Source organism: Halichoerus grypus, chromosome 5, assembly GCF_964656455.1.
Source record: "Halichoerus grypus chromosome 5, mHalGry1.hap1.1, whole genome shotgun sequence".
NCBI classification, from domain to species: domain Eukaryota; kingdom Metazoa; phylum Chordata; class Mammalia; order Carnivora; family Phocidae; genus Halichoerus; species Halichoerus grypus.
Window position 1 is genome coordinate 113,819,498 of NC_135716.1, and position 21,648 is coordinate 113,841,145.

The 21,648-nt window shown below is 42.1% G+C and overlaps 2 pseudogenes; both read left to right on the plus strand.

Annotated features, from left to right (window-relative positions):
* The window catches only part of LOC118552282 (small ribosomal subunit protein uS5-like), a 35,664-nt pseudogene that overhangs the window by 13,781 nt on the left and 235 nt on the right, over positions 1-21,648 (plus strand).
* On the plus strand, positions 21,071-21,298 carry LOC118552288 (small nucleolar RNA U3; annotated as a pseudogene).

Below are 21,648 nucleotides of genomic sequence, written 5' to 3' on the forward strand. Positions count from 1 at the left end.
AAGCCAGACTCAAAAAAGTACGTACTACCTAATTCCACTTGCATGGAATTATAGAGAATGTAAACTACTCTACAGTAGCAGAGAGCAGAACAACAGTTGCCCGGGCCAGTAGGTTGGTGAACTGTAAAGTGACATGAGGAAACTGTGGAGGTGATGGAAACACTGTGTACCTTAGCAGTGGTATCAGTTACAGGGGGGGATACTTTTGTCAAAACTCACGGAACTGTACGCTTTCAATGAGTTCAGGTTTTTGTATTAAACCATATTTCAATTAAGTTAATTTTAAACAGAAGTACTAATATAGTTTATCTTTAAAAAATAGTCAGGGGGCACCGGGGTGGTGCAGTTGGCTAAGCCTCTGACTCCTGGTTTCAGCTCAGGTCGTGATCTCAGAGCCGTGAAATCGGGCCGGCATCAGGCTCTATGCTCAGCATGGAGTCTGCTTGAGATTCTCTCTCCCTCTCCCTCTGCCCATCCTGCTTGTTCTCTCTCTCTCTCTCTCTAAAATAAACAAATAAATCTTAAAAAAAATAATCAGAGCACTGCTAAAATGTCATTGCAGAATTAGTTATAATAGCAAAGAATAGGAAGCAACCTAAGTATTCATTAACAGATATATAGTAAAATCAATTATGATGATGGGGCGCCTGGGTGGCTCAGTTGGGTAAGCATCTACCTTGGGCTCAGGTCATGATCCTGGGGTCCTGGGATCGAGCCCCACATTGGGCTCCCTGCTCAGTGGGGGTCTGTTTCTCTCTCTTCCTCTGTGCACTCTCTTTCTCTCTCTCTCAAGTAAATAAATAAAATCTTTTTAAAAATCAATTATGATGAATCTGTACTACTTAATGCTGTGCAGCCATTAAAAAGATTGAACAGGTGCCTGGGTGGCTCAGTCAGTTTAGCATCCGACTCTTGATTTCAGTTAAGGGTTGTGAGATCAAGCCCCACATCAGGCCCCACACTGGGCACGGAGACTGCTTGATTCCCCTTCCTCCCCCCTCTAAAAAAAATTGAAGTAGTTCTATATGTTTAATATAGTTGTTTATGACATATAAACTAAGAAGGTAGGTTACTCAACAGTATGCATAATATGATCTTACTTGCATAAATATATTCTATATACATGTATATATTTATATGCATGAAAATTTCCAAGGGACCTATACTAGTCTATTGAGTGTTTACCTGGGGGATTAACCATGGGGTGAGACATTTACAAAGGGGATTTCCACTTTCCATTTTTCAATGTTGAATCTTTACAATAAGCCAGTTTTACATGCATAATCAGCAGAAATAGTAATGATATTTCCATCCGGAAAAATAAAAGACAGCTGGAGATGGCCAGGAACCTTCCAGGCATCATTAGAAGACCAATCATTTTGTCCTATCCAAGTGAGGAAACGCTGAGTAATGGGGATTTCTAACTAGATACCAATAAGCATGGATTTACTGTATGTTGGGAAGGAAAACATTCCGTTGCATTCTTCCACCAACCAGCTGAAGAAAGTGTGCCATTGAATTTGTGGAAGGGAAAATATGATTATCGAATGTGGCAAGGTAGGAAGTTTCCATCCTAATTACTTGACCTATCTTTCCAAGAGAATCAGTCAACATCTGCTAGTCTGGGCAACAAACTGAGAGCGTCTGCCTCGCGACCCCTTATGACGATACTCTCTGAGGGTAAAACTGATAAAGATTAGAGCACTACAGCACAGCTTTCTTTGCAGATCCTTGGAATCTTCTTGAGGAAATGAAAATTTTGACAACCCTAAATGCTCAGACGAAACATCCAAGATTCCCTTTACATAACAGGCAACGTCAGGGCAATCCCAAGAAATACGTCTCAGTGCAGCTTTGTTCTCAGAAGCGACTTTCAAAATACTGTCGTCTACATATGTCTTCTCAACTCTGCAATTAAATATTCACTTACTGCTTCCCATAGTTCCCCAAGTCTAGACACTGTAATTATCATGACAATTTCTCCAATGTCCTAATTAACAGAGAACAGAAAGCCCTGGGAGAAGAAAACAAGGACCCCAGGACTTCGATTCAGCAGTCAGATCTGCCAATGCCAATGAGGGAATTAGCCAAATATAGAGGAGAATGATTCATCTCTTTCCTCACTTCCCTATCTCCCTTGTTTGCCCTTCCTGTATGCTTCTCAAAGGAACATCTCCAAACTTTGCTTCTACTTTTCCTGCTCCCCTATTTAATCGTAATAGGGCCCATCTCGGCGGGCAGAATTAAGTAGATAGCCTGCCGTACCAAGACATTCCAGCTTGCAGTGTGTTTTGGAAAGCTTTGTTTTTATAAATAAATTTGAATTTTTCCTGTATACTTCAGTACGTTTTTATGTGACAACCTGAAAGTGAGCAACCTGAGCCCACTCGAACAGGGCCTAAATTTCCAATCCAGGACAGGAGGTCTGCTAAAGAAGGATCTTGGCAGGCGGTTCTCCCTACCTTCCCTCCTGTGCTTTAAGGAGGGATCCAGTGAGCTCAGCAAGTAAAGCCACTGGATTTGGCAGGACCATGCCCTCGTTCAGCTACCTCTGCAGTGAGTCAGGGAGTTCCAGGGGTGCCCAGATGCAGCTCTGGCCAAGGTTAGGGCCACTTTTCATACAAAGGGCTTGATACTTACTGGCATCTACAGGATGTTTGCTTATGAGCCAAAATTTCCCAGTTCTGTGGGCTGAACCTCCCAGCCCTTCTGGGGAACTCACACCCTATATCATATGACTTCTGTCTATTCACTGTCACCTCTCTCTTTTCAGCTTTGATATTTTAATTTCCTGTTTACTTTATTCCTGGTATTTAAAGAAATTTGGAGAGGTTAGTGGCAAAAAAGGGACCATCAGGGGGTGCCTGGCCAGCTCAATCGGTGGAATGTGCGACTCTTGTGGGTTGGAACCCCACGTTGGGTGTAGAAATGACTTAAAAATAAAATATTTCTTAAAAAGGGAGGGGGACCTTCAGCAAAGGGGAAGAGAGGCTCTGAAGAGATAGAAGAGGGTTCTTTAGGGGTACATGAGTGGCTCAGTTGGTTAAGTGTCTGCTTTCAGCTCAGGTCATGATCCAGGAGTCCTGGGATCGAGCCCCACATTGGGCTCCGTGCTCAGTGGGGAGCCCACTTCTCCCTCTCCCCCTGCTCCCCCTGCTTGTGCTCTCTTTTCTCAAGCAAATAAATTTTTAAAAAATCTTTAAAAAAAGAGGGTTCTCTATTCTCTGTCAATCGTTTTACACACACACACACACACACACACACACAGTGTGTGCGTGTGTGCTTACAAACACACATATACCAAGCATCCAGAGCCTTGTGAGACCCTGAGGACCAGGACTGTGGCTAGCTAGCCCTGGACACCCCTTAACTAAGGGTAGCGGGGCATTCCTGCCCACTCCCACCCCGCACTCCCCACTCCTTACACGCTTCCTGTCACTGTTCTCTTTATAGATGAACTGTTAGCCTTTCTGAGAAGCCAAAATGGGTCATAACGGCTTGAGGTTGTCTCTTTCTGATAATAATGCCATGAGTATAATATTTAACAATTTACCCAGCCATTTCACCTATATGCTATATGCTATCTCACTCAAGCTTCACCACAATCCTGTGAAATAGGTTTCATTTTTATCCCCTATTTACAGAAAAGGAAATCTGAGTGCAAATCTGGTCCAGCAAAGTGGGCATGATACGGCACTGGGACTTGGTCTAAATGCAAGTCCCAGAGACTGTGTTATCTGACACTTGCTTCTAGCATATACTGCCCTGCCCACAGCCCCCTGGATCAGGGAAGTCAGATTAGGCTGATGTCTGTGCATCAGTGATCACTGAGGGGAATAGAGGTGGGCACCTGACCTGGGGCAGCCTGTCCATCAGCTGGCTAATGGCTCATGAAGATGCCTTGGGCCAAGAGCGCTACCCAAAGGGACAATGTGATTAAGCAAAGTCATTTGGACTAGCTCTTTCTGGCATTTGGACTGAAGAATTGGCCCATTAATACATAAAGAAAAAGAGAGCAGACATATCTTAGAAGAAAGGCAGAGAGATCACAAGAGGGAGAAAACCCATAGCATGGGAGCGACAAACGGAACAACCAGTCCCTCACACTGCCTGGACCCCCTCATCAGCTTTCCGGTTCCAGTTTTCTATCTGTGATAAATTCTCTTTCCTAGATAGGCTCAGTATTTCTCTGCTCCTTAAAACCAAGGGAGACTTTTCACTTTCCACCTTGTAGTGTTCCTTGCCTACTCTCCCAAAGCAGTGGCCCCTGTTAGGTCCCCAAAAGGAGGAGGAGGGGTGGGACAAATGGGTCTCTCAAATCCCGCTGTGAGAGGTGGATGGTCTTATTTCCAGATCCTCTGCTGCTCTCCTTTCCCTCTGCCCACAAGGCAATGATCTGGCCAAGTCAATAAACACAGTTCACTGCAATCTCTCCAGTTCAACTGGTGAGGCAGACAACACACAGAACACACCACTGAATCCAGGTGGCTAGTCTGGTTCTTTGAAGATCAACTTCACAAAGATCAAAACTTCTGAATCAGAGAAAGTAATCTATGATAAGGTAAACATGTAGTTTTGATTTACGACTCTGAGGCTGTGTTCCAAGGGGAAAGATTCTTATAAACAAAAGGGCAAATTTTTTTCAGTAAGAAAATACTTTTGAAATTACACTGCAGAGCAATGGGATTGCCTTAGAAAATCTGTCTTGTAAATACCTCCCTGTAACTAAAAGATGTAATATTTGGAGAAGGGAGATGTCTGGAGGAATTTTCTACCTCAAGGAAAGACTTCCCTCAGGAGAATATATTTCCACTCATCTAGATCTTACAAAAGGGAAGATAATCTGATACACTACTCGAAACTAGTCTTTGTACTCTTGCTTTTTTTCTCTCTCTTCAATTTTTCCTTCAGCGAAAACTTTTTTTAAAGTTAATGGGCATCATTTCTATTGTGTTTAGACTTTAGGGAGGAGCCACTCCCTGACTACTTTGTACCTGTTTTAACACGAAGCGCTAGAATATAAGCACCCCAGGGGTTTAAATCAGGGCACTTCAAAAGGCAGCTGGCTCTGCAGTCCGGAGTACAATTGTCTAAACAAATACGATTCAGCTTGCATTTGTGGTAAGACCTAGAACTTCCCAACCAGGTATATCCTGACATGAACCAGATAGTAGAAAACATCTACAATCTTCCGAAACTAAGGTAGAAATGTTCAAGCCCCTATTTTTGGTTACCAGAGATAGGGCAATGGATAAATCAGGGATGTGTTTAGTAGCAAATAAGAACAATGGCGGGGGGTGGGGGTGCACCTAAAACACTGAAGAATGAAAGATTCAGTAGCCTCTCAAACAGTTAAGTCAGGGCATAAGCAAGGCCGACATAAGCCATGAGAGAACCAGGCCCTTTCTTTACATTCAACATCCTTAGCAAGTGGCCTTCCTCTCTGTGATCACAAGATGGCTACTGCACTTCCAGTTCACACGTTTAGATTCAAGGCAAGAAGAAGAAAACAGGCATGAATGAGGACAAAGGAAAAAACAAGTGCCAGGTGAATCTGTCCTTTTAAAAAAGTTCTTCCCCTAGGGCGCCTGGGTGGCTCAGTCGGTGAAGCATCTGACTCTTGATCTTAGCTTAGGTTTTGATCTCAGGATCGGGAGTTCAAGTCCCACATTGGGCTCCACACTGGGTGAGGAGCCAACTTAGAAAAAAAAAAAATTCTTCCCTTGGGGTGCCTGGCTGGTTCAGCCAGTGGAGCGTGCATGCGACTCTTGATCTTCGGGTTGTGAGTTCAAGGCCCATGTTGGGGAGATTACTTAAAAATAAAATCTTTTAAAAAAGAAAAAATAATTAAAAATAATTAAAAAGTTCTTCCCGAAACTTACCCAGTAATTTCTGTTTATTGGCCAGAACTGGGCCACATGACCGAACATTCCAGCAAGAGAATCTGGGTAAATAAATATGTTGTTTTCTGGCTTGTATAGCAGAGGGCACTAGGAAAAAGGCTTTCTGTAAGCCAGGCCCCAGTGTCTGCCACAGAAGGAATAGTAGAGGAAAGGAAGGGCCCTAAAGTCACCCACTGAGATGGGAATTTCCTAGGCTTACCCCCTAAGGTCAATGTCCCTTTCAAGACAAGACTTTGAAAATAGTTCTCCGGTTAGTGCCCAGTGTTCTATCTGAACAACTTGTGTATGACCAGGCAGAGAAAAGATGCCTACTCAGAAAGTCTATGGGGAGAAAGGTACTATCTGAGCTGGAGATCGTCTGACTGAAGAAAGTTTTGCACACCTCTGCTTGGCTAACTGCTACCTGATTCTTCAATTTCCAGTAAGTTTAGCAATTCCTCCGGAAGGCCTACCTTGATTTCTTAGACCAAATGATACACTTTGCTAAATGACCCCAGATAACCTTGAAGTCATCTTTCCTAACACCTCTCTCTCTCCTTTGTAAGCCTCGTTTGATGTCTTCTTTCCCCACTAGCTATGGAAATTCTAAGAGGATAGAATCCATATCTGTCATGTTCATTGATACTTCCCAAGCACTTAGCACATCTAGCATATAATAGATACTCGGTAAATTTTTACTGCATGGAATTAAACTGATCTGGCTCTCCTACTAATATGTTGTGCTCCTCTGTAAGTTATCACATTTATAATGATATAGTTATTTGTGTGATTATTTAAGTAAACTCTACCCCTAACATGGGACTCGAACTCACAACCCTGAGATCAAGAGTCACATTCTCTACCAACTGAGCCAGGCAGCTACCCCATGTGATTATTTGTTTAAAATCTGTTTGCCCACTAATCTATTAGCCCTACGAGAACAAGGAGTAAGTCAGTTTGATTCACTGATGTATCTCCAGCATCTTTCATATTGCCTGGCATACGGGTACAGGTATATTTGTTCCATAAATACTTGTTGAATGAATGAATGAATGATTACTTTAGTTAAGATATGCAACCTCCCTGATCCTCAGTTTCCTAATCTGTAATAATAACTACTCATAAGTTACCATGATGATTAAGTATCTGGCATGTATTATTAATTCCTTTCCTCCCCGTTGTGAACCCATAGCCTGAATCTCCAGCGTTTGCTATAAGGATGAAAAAAGAACAGGGAATTCAAGGAACTTATCTGGGATTTGGCCCCAGGAACTTTAATCTGCAAAAGGTCTGTGACAGGAGGAAGAGAGTGTGAAAGTCTGCTAGGGCTGCCTACCACAGATTGTGTGTCTTAAAGAGAGAAATTTGTTTCCTTATAGTTCTATAGGCTAGAAGTCCCAGATCAAGGTGTCAGCAGCACTGCTTTCTTCTAAGGTCTCTCTCCTTGGCTTGTAGCTGGCTGTCTTCTCTCTGTGTCTTCACGTGGTCTTCCTCTGTGCATGTCTGTGTCTTAACCTCTTCTTCTTATAAGGACACCTGTCCCATTGGATTAAGGTCCATCCCAACAACGTCATCCTACCTTAATTACCACTTCAAGGACCCTCTCTACAAATACAGTCACCTTCTGAGGTGCTGGGGGTTAAGGCTTCAACATATGAACTCAGGGAGGACACAATTCAGCCCACGACAGGGAGCAATGGAAAATCTGCTACTACTCTTCTCTCAGTTCTAAAAATATCTCATACACAATCCTCCGGTGGAGGTAAGTAAGTTTTAAAATGCAGGAAATCTTAACCTTAACATAGATTGCTTCACGAAGCAGAATGCTTTCTGTGTTCCATCAGTGACACAGATGGGAGGCGAGGTGCAAGAATGAGAAATAAGTAATTTCGCTCACAAGTCGCTACTGGGAAGGGCAGAGGTACATAGGTCAAAGGATAAGGATAAATACAATTTATGAGACATGTACTATGTGTCATGCTAAGAATGAGTGACATTAGTCCATTTCTTCTATTTATTCCTAACATTAACTCAATGCAGCAGATATATTATCATTATCCTCATTTTACAGTGAAGGAAGTGTAAACACAGAATCATTAGGTCAGAGCAGGGGTCCGAATCAAAGTTGGTCACACTGCTACCATCTGGGGACAGTTTTCAACATGAGGACATAGAGAGCACAAGAATAGGCATGTCAAAAAGAAGTAGGAGGGCAGCAAAAACAAACTTGTCCTGCTCTATGATTTTGCAAGAATAAAAATTATAATTGTGTGCATTCATCTGGACATGTGGGCTGGAGCCTGCCATACTAGGAATATAGGTGTCAAATGTCCTAGGATTTACCCTCCCACCCCCAACACACCAGCCCAGTTTTGGAGGTGCGACTCTTATCTATGCAGGAAGGGCTGGACTCAGCCCTGGGTGTTCCCCATTCTGGACAGCCTGTGGAAACAGATCCTGTACTTAAACTCCTCCATGACTCAGGGCTTTCTCTAGGGCATGGTTCTCCACCCCACCAGACCTAATACTCCTTTCTTACAACAAATCTTTTGTAACCCTTCCTTTGCCGTCACAGAAATTCTTAGATAATATAACCTACCCACACATAATTTCAGGAAAAAAATAATAATAACACTATCTAGGGTGACCAACAGTTCTGGTTTACTTGGGACTGGAGAACTTTCTGGGACACTGGATTTTTGGCACTAACTCTTGATTATAATATAGAAGAGATATAAAGTAATTAAAAATAAATTAACATGCATTAGAAGCCTTTGCTTGGGGCATGTTTGGTGGGCCGTTAGAATACCCATGGAATAGTCAGTTGCTTACACTTACTTACAATGAATGAGTTAAGAAATAAGAGAATGCTTTTTATGCATCTCTGCTAACAGAGAAGTTGGATTTTCATTCTTAGAAAGGTTTAATTTTAATTTAATTGCAAAGTATCAGATCTCCTATGTTACCTATTTGCACGTGACAGTTACAAATGCAGCCTGATACAGTTGTGTCATTCTGTCATTCTGTGTCATTCTGACTCAAATCCCATGAGTAGCATTGCAGTGGGTATTGCGATTTTGTGAAATGGTGAGCATTTCTTGGTAAAGCTCAAAATAAATTAAGTAGGATCTTCCCTTCGTTTAGTTGGTGATTGAATTCCCAAATGCTTCTCCCACACCAACCAATTCTTCAACACCACCTGGTTATCCTGCACTTCCATTCCATTCCGACACTAACTGAAGTTAGCACAGACCTCAGAGGTGAAGGGCTCAGTCCCACAACATCCCTCCCCTCCTGGAGATGCTAATCACAGGTAGTAGGTCCCCAGGTTATCCATTCTTCTGTCTGAGTTGGCTCCAAATCAGAGGTTCACCAGGAACCCCTCCTTGGATTAGATAATTTTCCAGAACAGCTCACAGAACTCAGAGAAACACTTCCTTATGTTTACTAGTTTATTACATAATTAAGGGCATGATAAAGGGTATTGATGAACAGCCAGATGAAGAAATGGGAAGGGGTGTGGAGCTTCCATGTGCTCTCAGGACACACCACTCTACACAGCACCTCCATGTGTTCACCAGCCTGGAAGCTCTCTGAACCCTGTACTTGGGGGGATATTTACGTACCCTTCAGCACGTAAGCATGATCAATCATTAACTCGTTCTCTAGGCCCTCTCCCCTTCCCAGAAGACAGAGAATGTAGCTGAAAGTCCCAAGCTTCTAATCACGTGTGATCAGCCCCCATCCTAAAGCTATCCAGGAACCCACCGAGAGTCATCTCATTAGAACACAAGGCACTCTTGTCACCTAAGAAATCCCAAGGATTTTGGGAGTTCTGTGTGAGAAACCAAGGTCAAAGACCAAATATTAGAACAAAAGATGTTCCTAGGGCTTTCACCACTTAGGAAATTACAAGGGTTTTACGAGCTGTGTGCAAGGAATAGGGGACTGAGACATATATATATTATATATATATATATATATATTTCTATTATTTTACATTTCATTTGTGTGTGTAAAATGGAATTAGAACCTAGGTTTGAAGTTTATAAACAGGTTTTTCACATACGTCAACCTTGATCTGGTGTTACATTTGAGAATCCTGTGTGATGAGGGACAATTCTTTGTTGCGTGGGACATCCTACTTATTGAAACATGTCTCTCCTCCCTGGTCCCCACCTACTAAATTCTAGTAGAGCTCATTCATAAAGTTCCAAATCACCACAATTGAGACTCACTTCTCTAGGATGCCATCATAGAGATGAGGGAACCCCAAGTGCTAACAGAACGAATGATCTACCTGGAGATCATAGCTACCTTGTGGGGATTGTAATTAATTAAAATGAGATACTATATGGAAGTGCATAGCACAACGCCTGGTCCATAGTAACCACTCAGTGAGTGGTAATTATCCCAACTTTATCTTACTTCTTTTTCTTTTTCTTTTTTTTGTGCATTAGTTTTCTTGTTTTTGTTTTTGTTTTTTTTAAGATTTTATTTATTTGACAGAGAGAGACACAGCGAGAGAGGGAACACAAGCAGGGGGAGTGGGAGAGGGAGAAGCAGGCTCCCCACTGAGCAGGGAGCCCGATGCAGGGCTCGATCCCAGGACCCTGGGATCATGACCTGAGCTGAAGGCAGATGCTCAACGACTGAGCCACCCAGGCACCCCAACTTTATCTTATTTCTTAAACAACCCAAACCTACTCCAGTCTGAGAGCCTTAGAATTTCTACTCCCTCTGCCTGGAATGTTCTTTCCCAGTCTGACTCCTAATCATTTACATCTTAACTCAGAAGGTCCCTTATCAGAGAACCTTTCATAGCTACCTACCTAAAGTAATAAACTTCATCCCTTCTCATAGCCTATCACATGACCTTGTTTATTTCACTCACAGCAATGGTCATGGTCTGGAATTACCAGGTTCACTTGTCCACTTGTTTATTGACTCTTTCTTCCCAGAGGCCTTGTCTGTCTCACTCACTGGTCTGTCACCAGCCTCTAGAGGAGGGCCAGGCACAGAGTAAGGCCCCCAGTAAACACTGACGGAGTGACTAGTTTGATTCTTAAACCAACATAGATGTGGCTTCAACTTAAAACTGGTCTAGTTGACTAGATCTGAGAACTAGAAGGCCGCTTGTGAGCTCTTCCAGTCTAGCCTCTGGCATTTCCCCTCGCTACAGGGAAGGCAGGGGAAGGAGAGCCCTTCACAGCATGGACAGGCTAAGACCTGACCACAACAAATCAATCACCAGGCAGCTGAGGATAAGAGGTGGGGTAAATTAACTGCTCACATACTTAGCCTCAAATACCCAGGAACATTATGTCTTTTGATTCCCCAGAGGTATCTGAGCCACTAATTTACAAAGAAGTGAAATAGGAGTAGAGCTGGAGCCAAGGGATAAGAAGGTGGTTACCTTCTTAGTCCATGGCGGTGCAAAGAAGTGTTAAAAAGACTGCCAGGAAAATGCAGAGGCCAAAAATGCCCATCTGGAGGACCAGTCAAGTACACAAGCCTGCCTTAAAGCCAGAAACTATGGAGACCTTGTTTGTCTACCATAGACTTTGAGAAGCCCCTAAAGAACTCAAATTTATGAACAAATACATACGGGGCACTTTCTATATGCAAATCAAAGGATGGAAATTAAATGACCATTTCCAGCTGATCTTGTTCCTGGATTTTTCTCTGAGGAGATTGGAGGGACCTGTTTTTTCATGATGATTGGATCCCTGGATCTTTGCAGACTCTGGGTTACCAAAGGGCTACTGCTTGAGAGAAAAGTCCAATCAAACAGGCTTCGGAGTGTCCTAATCCTCTCCAACTTTGTTTTCTAGCCCCCATAAGGATTTAGATGAAGAGAATATTGTGGGAATAGGCACTGGAAAGAGCAAGAAGTTTGGTGTCAGGTGGACACAGGTTTGAAATCCACCCACCAATGATTATTAACAAAGACCTTAGGGGCACCTGGATGGCTCAGTCCATTAAGCGTCTGCCTTCGGCTCAGGTCATGATCCCAGGGTCCTGGGATCGAGCCCTACCTTGGGCTCTCTGCTCAGCGGGGACCCAGCTTCCCCCTCTGCCTGCTGCTCCCCCTGCTTGTGCTCTCTCTCTCTCTATGTCAAATAAATAAATAAAATCTTAAAAAAAAAACGCACACAACAAAACAAAGACCTTAGGTAATTTACATAACCTGCCTGCACTTCAGTTCCCCCCCTTTTAAAATGAAGTTAATAATACTTCTGTTACAGGGCTCATATATGGACTAAGTAAAATTGCAATGTATATAAAATATTTAGCACACCTTTCAGGGGCTGTATGCCAAGTATTTATTTCCTCACCCTTAAGAGGGAGGGTGACAATTACTTCAAAGTGGGGGAACATTATGTGGGTTCATGTAGAAAATAGCAAAGCAGAGACAGGAAGGAGGATACAAAAGTGACTAACGTAGGAAGAGGTCACAGCTGAGTTACCAAGCAGGCTAAAGTTACCTTGGTTCATAATCGGTAATGGGGGGCCCTGGTACAGCTCAGTGACTCGGCTTGGGTTTTATATTCAGAAAACGTGGCTTGTCCCAGCTCTGATGCTTGCCAGTGAGCTGGGGCAAGGCACTTCACTTCTCAGCCTCCTTACAGGTAAAATGGCGTTAATAGTATCTGGCTTATTGTGAAAATATACTGAGATATAGGATGGAAGACACCTGGCTCCCAGCAAGACTCTTATACTCTTAGTAGCTCCCCTTAACCAGCGGAGAGCTGCTGAGCCAGTGTCTGAACAGGCAGGAACAATGAACATGAACTTCACTTATTTATTAGCATTTCAGCCAGGATAGGCTAGATTATGCTGTTAGAAGTAATCCTAAAATTTCAGTGACTTAAATATGAAGATTTCTTTCTTTCTTAAGTAGGCTCCACACTCAACATGGGGCTCAAACTCACGACTAAGATCAAGAGTCACACGCTCGGGTGCCTGGGTGGCTCAGTTGGTTAAGCGACTGCCTTTGGCTCAGGTCATGATCCTGGAGTCCCGGGATCGAGTTCCGCATCAGGCTCCCTGCTCCGCGGGGAGTCTGCTTCTCCCTCTGACCCTCTCCCCTCTCATGTGCTCTCTCTCTCTCTCTCTCTCTCAAATAAATAAATAAAATCTTAAAAAAAAAAAAAGTCACACGCTCTACAGACTAAGCCAGCCAGGCACCCTGAAGATTGATTTCTTTTTTCTTTTTTTTAAAAATTTTATTTATTTATTAGTCAGAGAGAGAGCAAGAGCTAGAGAGAACACAAGCTGGGGGACTGGCAGGCAGAGGGAGAAGCAGGCTCCCTGCTGAGCAAGGAGCCCGATGTAAGACTCCATACCAGGACCCTGGGATCATGAGCTGAGCTGAAGGCAGAGGCTCAATCGACTGAGCCATCCAGGTGCCCCTGAAGATTTATTTCTTATTCACCCTACTTTCTAGTGTGGTCAGGTGGGGGTCCTATTCCACACCATTGTCATCTTCACTCCAGGCCCCAGGCTGACAAAGCAGTCACTAGTAGAAACATTGCTGGTTGCCATGACAAGAAAAAGATAAGACGGGGAAGCATCCTGACTTTCAAAGTTTCCACTCACATTTCACTGGCCAAAGCAAGGCACACAGTGATACCTTCGAGTGGGTGGGAAAGTACAACCCACCATATGTCAGGAAGGAAGGAGAACAAGAATATTTGTGAACAGCCTTAATGACTCTGTAGTTAGGGAGCAAAGACTTCAGAACGATTTAATTATCTCTTTCCCCAGAGAAAGACTTACCATGAATTAGCTTGTTGAGAACTGGCACATTACCAAGGATATGTTTTTCTTTTCTTGAGGAAAATAAATTATTAGCAAATAATCTTGCTGAGTTGTACTTTTTGCAGTATTTTTGGTTGCTATGCCCACTGCTGGGGTTAACTACACTAAGTTAATTTCTGGAGCCTTCTTTACTGTAATCAAGAAGATGGCCTTTTCGTCACCCATGGATCTCTTCCTCTCTCCCATGTAATAAAGGTGTAGCTCCTTTATATTCTTCCTAACCATATTTTGAAACCCCAAATTTCTGACAGCATCAAAAACATTGAACACTCTGTCAGAAACCATGAATTTGAAATGGCCTGTGTGTATGTGTATTTCCCGCTAAGAGTTGGTTCTCTTGCAACCCAGAAGCATGGGAAAATAATGCTTCCTTCCCAATTTATAATACGCAGGTGTTTCTCAGATCCTCCTTCTCTAAGAAGTCTTCCTAAAACACAGGAGGTGTCTTGGTTCTCTACTGCTGCATAATAAGTGACCCTGATACTTAGTGGTGTAAAAGAACAATAAACATTCATATTTCCCACAGTTTTTGTGAGTCATAAATTCTGAAGCAGCAGAGCTGGAAGTTTTGAATTGAGGTCTGCTGGGAAGTTGGAGTTAAGATGTCAGCCAGGGCTACGGTCATCTGAAGACTTGTCAGAGGCTAGAGGTCTGCTTCTAAGACACATCCAAAGATCCACTTCCAAGTGATTTCCAAGACTCACTCAGATGGCTGGAAAGTTGGTGTTGCCTATCGACAGGAGGTCTCAATTCTTCCCTGTACATGGCCTCTCCACAAAGCTGTTTGGGGTCCTTTCCCCTGAGTGAGCCAAGAAAGGCAAAGATCAAAGCTGCAATATTTTTTATGACTGAAACTCAAACTCACACACTGTCACTTCCACAGTGTTCTGGCCCACATACAGGGTAACATGGGAGGGCATTATACATGAATATGTGAATACCAGGAGGCAAGGATTATCAGAGGCTGTCTTCTTGGAGGCTGGCCGTTACAGGAAGTAATGCAAGAATTCTTTCAATTCCCTTGAAGTCTACTCCAAATATAAAAATAAAAATTACAAGATAAGTTATATGAAGGCAAAGACTTTTTTTTCCTGTTTGTTGTGCTTACCTCTTTGGACATGACTTAACACAACAGATTCTCAATAAATGTTGGTGTAATGCATAGAGAAGATGAAAAATCAGGAAAACTTTTTTTAAAAGTCTCTCAGTAAAACATTGTAAGTACTATATGCTTTTTAGTTTCAAGTAAGGCATACAAATGCCTGGGATATGTGATACACAATGCCTTATCACAATGTAGATACCAAATAAACACTGAGAAAATAAGATCCACCAAGTCCACTCCAAGTTGGTCCAAACTCATCAACTTTTAGAAGCATGAGTTCATCAGGAAGGCAATGTAGCACGTGTAATAGACTTGGAATTAAAATCAGAGAAGTCAGATGAGAACCAGTCCTTTTACCTCCCTGGGCCTCAGTCTCCCTACTTACAACAGCAGAGGTTTGGACTAAATGATATCAAAGGCACTTCTAGCATGAACATTCTGACATTACTTGACCTCAATTTAAATTTCACTATACATTTAAAGTGAGGCCTGTAAGGAATTATTTCTGATCAACTTTATTGATTAGATAGTTCTTCCATATGTGCTTGGTTTGAGGCTAAAATGTGTACATAGGTCTGGATTTGTTTAAGGTTTGCTTAAGGTTTATTATTAAATCTATTTGTATAAAAATTCCAGAAGCTTCCTGGGAAAGAATTTACTCTAATGGAAGTGAGAGTTTGGTTCAAAAAACAATTTCTTAAAAACTGGAGGAAAGGTGATTTTAGAAGCAGCCCCCTGTCTACCTAGCAAATTATCTAATTTTGTAGCGTGTTTCATTCCGTCCATGTACCCGACAGGCTGAAGTTAAAACAGATGCATTAAAATCTGCAGCAGATTTTTCATGTATCACCTAAAGCTGAACACAGTACTCTAAGAGTGGTTGGACCACAAAGGAAGAGAATGCAAACATTCCCTTACCTGGGGCTTTAGAAAGCTAGAATTTTATTTGGGAGGTGTACATTTTGTCACCTCTTGATTCACAGTGAGTCAACAATAATCAAAACTTCACATATTGTTGTAGTCACCACATCTTCACCTGGACTTTGTATTAAACATCTTCTTGTTAGAATCATCCCATCGTTCTTAGTCCAGGTGTCCTTGCATCCTGCTTTCTGCCTCTTAGGCATGGTGGGGTTTCAGTTAACGTCCCTAAATTCCTTCTCCTCCCTCCTGTTTGATCTCTTGCTGGATTGACCATAAGGCACAGGAGCCCACTGGCATAGTTCGCACAAGTCAGCCTCCACAGAGAGCAGGGTGGATGGTGGAGAATGGATCTGGAGGAACAAGGGCAAGATATTCAGCACAAGTGGTCTTTTCTGGGTCATTAATAGAAATGTGGGAACATCCAGGACCATGAATGGAAATCTTTTGCACAGCCACTAGAAATGTTTCATTTGATATTGATCTATTAATCTGAAACACACAGTCCATATGGTGTAATATCACAAGGAATATTCTTTTTTTTTGGTGTGTTTTTTTATTTTAATTTTTATTTTAAGTAGGCTCCACACCCAACATGGGGCTTGAACTCATGAGCCCAAGATCAAGAGTCGCATCCTCCACCCATTGAGCCAGCCGGGAATCCCTAACAAGGAATATTCTTAACATACTAATACCTCCTTCTCCTAGTACTGTTTTTTTTAAGTTTTATTAAGATATAATTCACCAATTCAGTGTATAAATCAATGGATTTTGGTCTATTCACAGTGATGCAACCATCACAACAATCAATTTTAGAACATTTTCATCTCCCCAAAAGAAACTGCATATTCATTACCATTCACCCTTCATTCCTCCTCAAACACCCCCAGCCCTGGCAACCACTAATCTCCTTTCTGTCTCTACAGATTTGCCTATTCTGGATATTTCACATAAATAGAATTATACAAAATGTGGTCTTTTTATGTTTGGCTTCTTTCACTAAGCATACTGTTTTCAAGGCTCATCCATGTTGCAGCATATATCAGGGATTCATTTCTTTTTATTGCCAAATGATAGCTATGAATGTCCATGTGCCAGTTTTTGTGTGGTCATACATTTTCATTCCTTTGGGTATATGCCTAGAAGTAGAATTGCTCTACTCATATGGGTCATGTGGTAACTCTGTGTTTAACCTTTTCAGGAACTGCCAGACTGCTTTCAAAAATGGCCGCCCCATTTTACATTTCTACAAGCAGTGTATAGTGTTTCCATTTCTCCATATCCTTGCCAACACCTATTATTTGTCATTTTCATGATAGCCATCCTAACGTATGTGTAGTCTCTCCTTGTAGTTTGCATCTCTCTGATTGCTAAAGATGTCAAGCATCTTCATGTGCTTACTTTTGTTGGCATATCTTCTTTAAAGAAATGTCCATTTGGGGCACATGGCTGGCTCAGTTGGAGGAGCATGAGACTCTTGATTTTGGGGTCATGAGTTCAAGCCCCATGTTGGTGTAGAGATTGCTTAAATAAATAAAGCTTAAAAAAAAAAAAAAAGAAATGTCCATTGAGGTCTGCTGTCCATTTTTTAAAATTAGGTTATGTGATTTTTATTATTGAATTGTAAGGGTTCTTTACATATTTTAGATATATGTCTCTTATTATATATATGGTCTGCAAAACGTTTCTCCCACAGTGTAGGTTCTCATTTCACTTTGTTGATGGTGTCCTTTGAAGCACAAAGTTTTTAATTTTGATGACGTCCAATCTATCTATTTTTTTTTCTTTTTTGCGTGTGCTTTTGGAGTTATATTCTAGTGCTGTTTTGAAAGCTACTTTTTCTTAGCTTCCTGTTCAGGTTTAGAAAAATAGTTCTGATTTCCCTTTCCTGCTCTGAGTTACTTAGAATAGTAGAAGCTAATATTTACTAAGCACTTACCATGTGCCAGGTTTTTGCTAAGAGTTTAGACAGCTTGGGTAACCAGCCAATCTGATTCTGGAGCTTATAATTCACTGTCCTACAGAACGTATCTTCCTCATCTTGACATTTGTTTCATTTTTGCAGGAGGAAAACAGTGTATCTGCTGTTGGTGTTGGAGAGATTACTCTGTCCATGTTCTTTGTTCCCTTCCCTTTCCTGAGGTGAGTCCTCTGCCCCACCTTCCGAGGACTGCCAGAATCTACAAAGTCTCCAACACACACACATACTTGTCCAAAAAGGCAAAACAACACCCTCGTTCATGACACAGAATAGCAAGGCCCTGATGCCACAGCGTAGCTGCCCCTACCCTTTCCTTTGGTTGTGATAGTGTCTAGGGCCTGACATCCAGGAGCAACTCTGACACTCCTGGAAAGTGAATTCCACTCGGGGTTGCCTTGCAACTCACACTGAAAGCCCCCAAGTTTAAAACAGGTCAACTTTCAATGCAATCACATTTCATCACGTGGGGCAATAAATGACAGAAGCAAGTCAGAGGATCCTCTCAGTTCTTCCTTTCACTTAGACAATATTGATGTTTTGACTTCCACTTTAGGTTTTCTAAATAAATGAGGTCAGAAGTATGTAACAGGAGGCCACAGGCTTCTTCCCCCACACCTGCCCCCTGTCCCACTGTATCCAATTGCCTATGGAAGCCATTTGAAACTTCAGAATGTCTCTCAGACTCAGCCTCACTCTCCTACTTCAGCCTTCTTGCCACTGCACCTGTTCAGGCCATTCCGGTCTCTTAGGTGAACTAACTGGAATTCTTTCAAAGTCCCTTCTTCAATCTAATTGAGTTGAAATAAATGATCTCTTCATGGTTGTCTTCCTCAGTAGATTATGAGATCTTTAAGGTCAGAGACCAAAAGAATTAATTTCCTCAGAAATAAGCTTAGGGTCTACCATCTAAAGGTATTTATTTAGGGGCGCCTGGGTGGCTCAGTTGGTTAAGAGTCTGCCTTCGGCTCAGATCATGATCCCAGGGTCCTGGGATCAAGTCCCACGTAGGGCTCCCTGCTCAGCGGGAAGCCTGCTTCTCCCTCTCCCTCTGCTTCTACCCTGCTTGTGCTGTGTGTGTGTGTTTGAAATAAATAAATACATACATACATAAAATCTTTTTTAAAAAGTCATTTAATTAGCATTTATAGAAGGAATACTCAGTGCCATAATGTGCCCAGCACCTATAGTCACGATTAAATGTCACGTGAACCAGGTGTTTCAGGAACCCCTTCCTGCCCTGCTATGAAGTACATGGGCTTTGCTCACATTTGAGAGGGGGAGACCAAGCCAAAGTAGGCATCTTGTCTCAGATAATTTGGGGGGTGTCATCTACTGGCTTGTGAACTCCCCTTTATCTTAGTTATGGGGAGAGTCTGGACTGTGTCCCTGTTAGACCCATCTCTACCCAGGCCCACCAAGTGCTCAGGAAGTTTGTTGTTTCCTAAACACACCACACCCAATTTCCTGAGCCTAAACACCCTTGAACACCGACGAAGGAGTAACCAAAAAAGTTAGGTAAGCACTTCAAAATCATTCCTAGTAGGAGAACCAATAGTGATATCCTGTCTTAGTAACCTGCTTGCCATGACCTTGTGGGGACAGGTGGAGATGAGCAGATAAGACAAGGGCTCACACTGAGCCTTTAGGACCTATACCACATGGATGCTGCGTCTCTCCAAGCCTCTGTCATCCTCCTCACATCCTCTAAGTTGCCTAGGTAACACTCCCATCCCTTTGCCACAGAACACTGCCCCATTCCTTACAAGAGGAAGAGGTCCCAAGTTGCTGCTATCTCTTCTTAAGTGTAAAATTAATGCCTTGGGCTTCAGCTGGATGTTTAACGAAAGACTTCCTCTACCCAGCCTACTGCTAGCTCTTAAGTAGGACGAACGTGGGCTGGTCTTGTAGTGAAACACACTGGGGGGACCTTTGATGCCTCTCACTCTTAGGCAGCAAAGGCTGCAGGCAGAGGCAAGTTTCATCTTGAATTACCTAAGGACAGATATCTCTCCATGGTCAGTATTACTCATCTTCCAAAGATAATTCAGGCCAGTAACACTGGAGAAAAATATTTTCAGCCACTAACATGTTTTTCACCTGGCCCTATGATGAAAACTTTGGCATTATTGTGGTAAAGTAGGCTTTGTTTCCTTCTTGGATTTATTTCATCACAAAGGTCCCTTGTTAATTGAGGATGTTTGTTTACTTCCTATGATAGAATTTGTTGATCCCCAAATCTCTCCCCAGATGGAACGGGGGCGGGGAGGATCACTCCTTATTCTGCCACAGCAATAAATAAAAACTTAAAAGTTTGCCTGTAGAAGTAGCAAGATAATTGCAAAGGGAATGTTTATGGATTCAGGGCCTTGAACTATAAAGCATCCTTAAGAAACTGACATCTTCAATTTCAAAGGAAATTGTGAGATTCCTAACCAACATGTGTCTTTTTGCCTAGGGGCTAGACTCTCAACTTGTCCCCCTCCATTTCCAGCTCACTATCTGCAAGATGAAAGGAACCAATCTAAGATTTCTAGAAGATTCTTGGAATTCCAAGTAATTCAATTAACATTAACGTCTACTGAGTATCTGCTATGTGCAGTATTGGGTGGTAAAAATTCAATTTTGTACATTCAGGTAGAAATTCCCATGGTTTCAATAACCTGCTTTGAGAAATTGTGCTAGAACAAAGGTTGACATAAACAGTATTATTTCTTTTGCCTTGTCAACCTAGCAGCAAAGGAAGAAAACATTTTCCCAAAATGATTTATCCTAAAAACCCTGAGCCCTACAGGGGATTGTCATGGGATAGGTCACTGGGGTTTATGGAAGAGCATTCCAAAGTCCTTCTATGCTTTCCTTCAATAGTGACTTCACTTAACCTTGACAGTGACAAAGAAACTTCTTCAAGGAAAAATAACTTTAAAAGGAAAAAAAAAAAAAAGGATTTGAACAATAATTCAATCTTAACATTCTTCCAGCAGGAAATATGAGTATATTAATGGTACCAGAAAAAATGTGTTAAAAGAGGCTCAACTGGAAAAAGAAAACATAACTTTTTCTTAAACTCTTTCAAATGACAGAAATTATTCACGGGAATCCAAAAGGGAGCAATCTCTGAGGGTAAAACACTGCTATTTTACTGGTGGGTCTTTAGAAATACCCTAACTTTCCATCCATCCCTGTTCTAAGAAATCAACTTCCATTGGAAAATTCCAGGCTTAGGCAAAAGAGTCTATTTAACTTACATTATAATGCAAAACATTGCTTGCCAGAGAACCTCCATCACCTATCAGGGTAGCTGCTGCTTCTCTCTCTTTAAAATGATACATTACCAAATGATTCTAAATTCTCAGATGCAAGACTGTACTTCCAGGCATCATTTCTATAGTTTGTTACTAGAGAAGTTTCTCTGAACATGGAGAGCACTGGAAACCATGGGGAAGAGAGGCAGTGTTCTCTCCTGAGGGTGAAATTGGCTCTTAGTGTTGCCTCTGCCACTGCCATGTGTCACTGATGATCTTTCTTCTCTTCCTTTGTGATAGGGAGGAGGAGAGTGGCTTTGTGAGAGAGAGCCCTCTGAGTGGCTAAGAAAGAAAGGAAGAAAGAAGAAAGAAAGAAAGAAAAAAGAAAGAAAGAAAGAAAGAAAGAAAAAGAAAGAAAAGGAAGGAAGGAAGGAAGAGGGAGAGAGAGAGAAGGAAAGAACGAAGGGAGGGAGGGAGAGAGGGCGGGAGGGAAGGAATTCTCAGTTGCATCTGCCCTTCCACCTTGATTCTAATGTCAGATTCTAAATGAAATTTGTACCAGTACACATACAAACAGAGACTTTAGAAGTAAGAATCATTCTAGATGATTTTCCCTTTTCCACTTACCGAAAATACAAGTTTTGATTTTTTTTTTGTTATTGCTTTGGTTTTACATCTCAGGACATGGTGTCA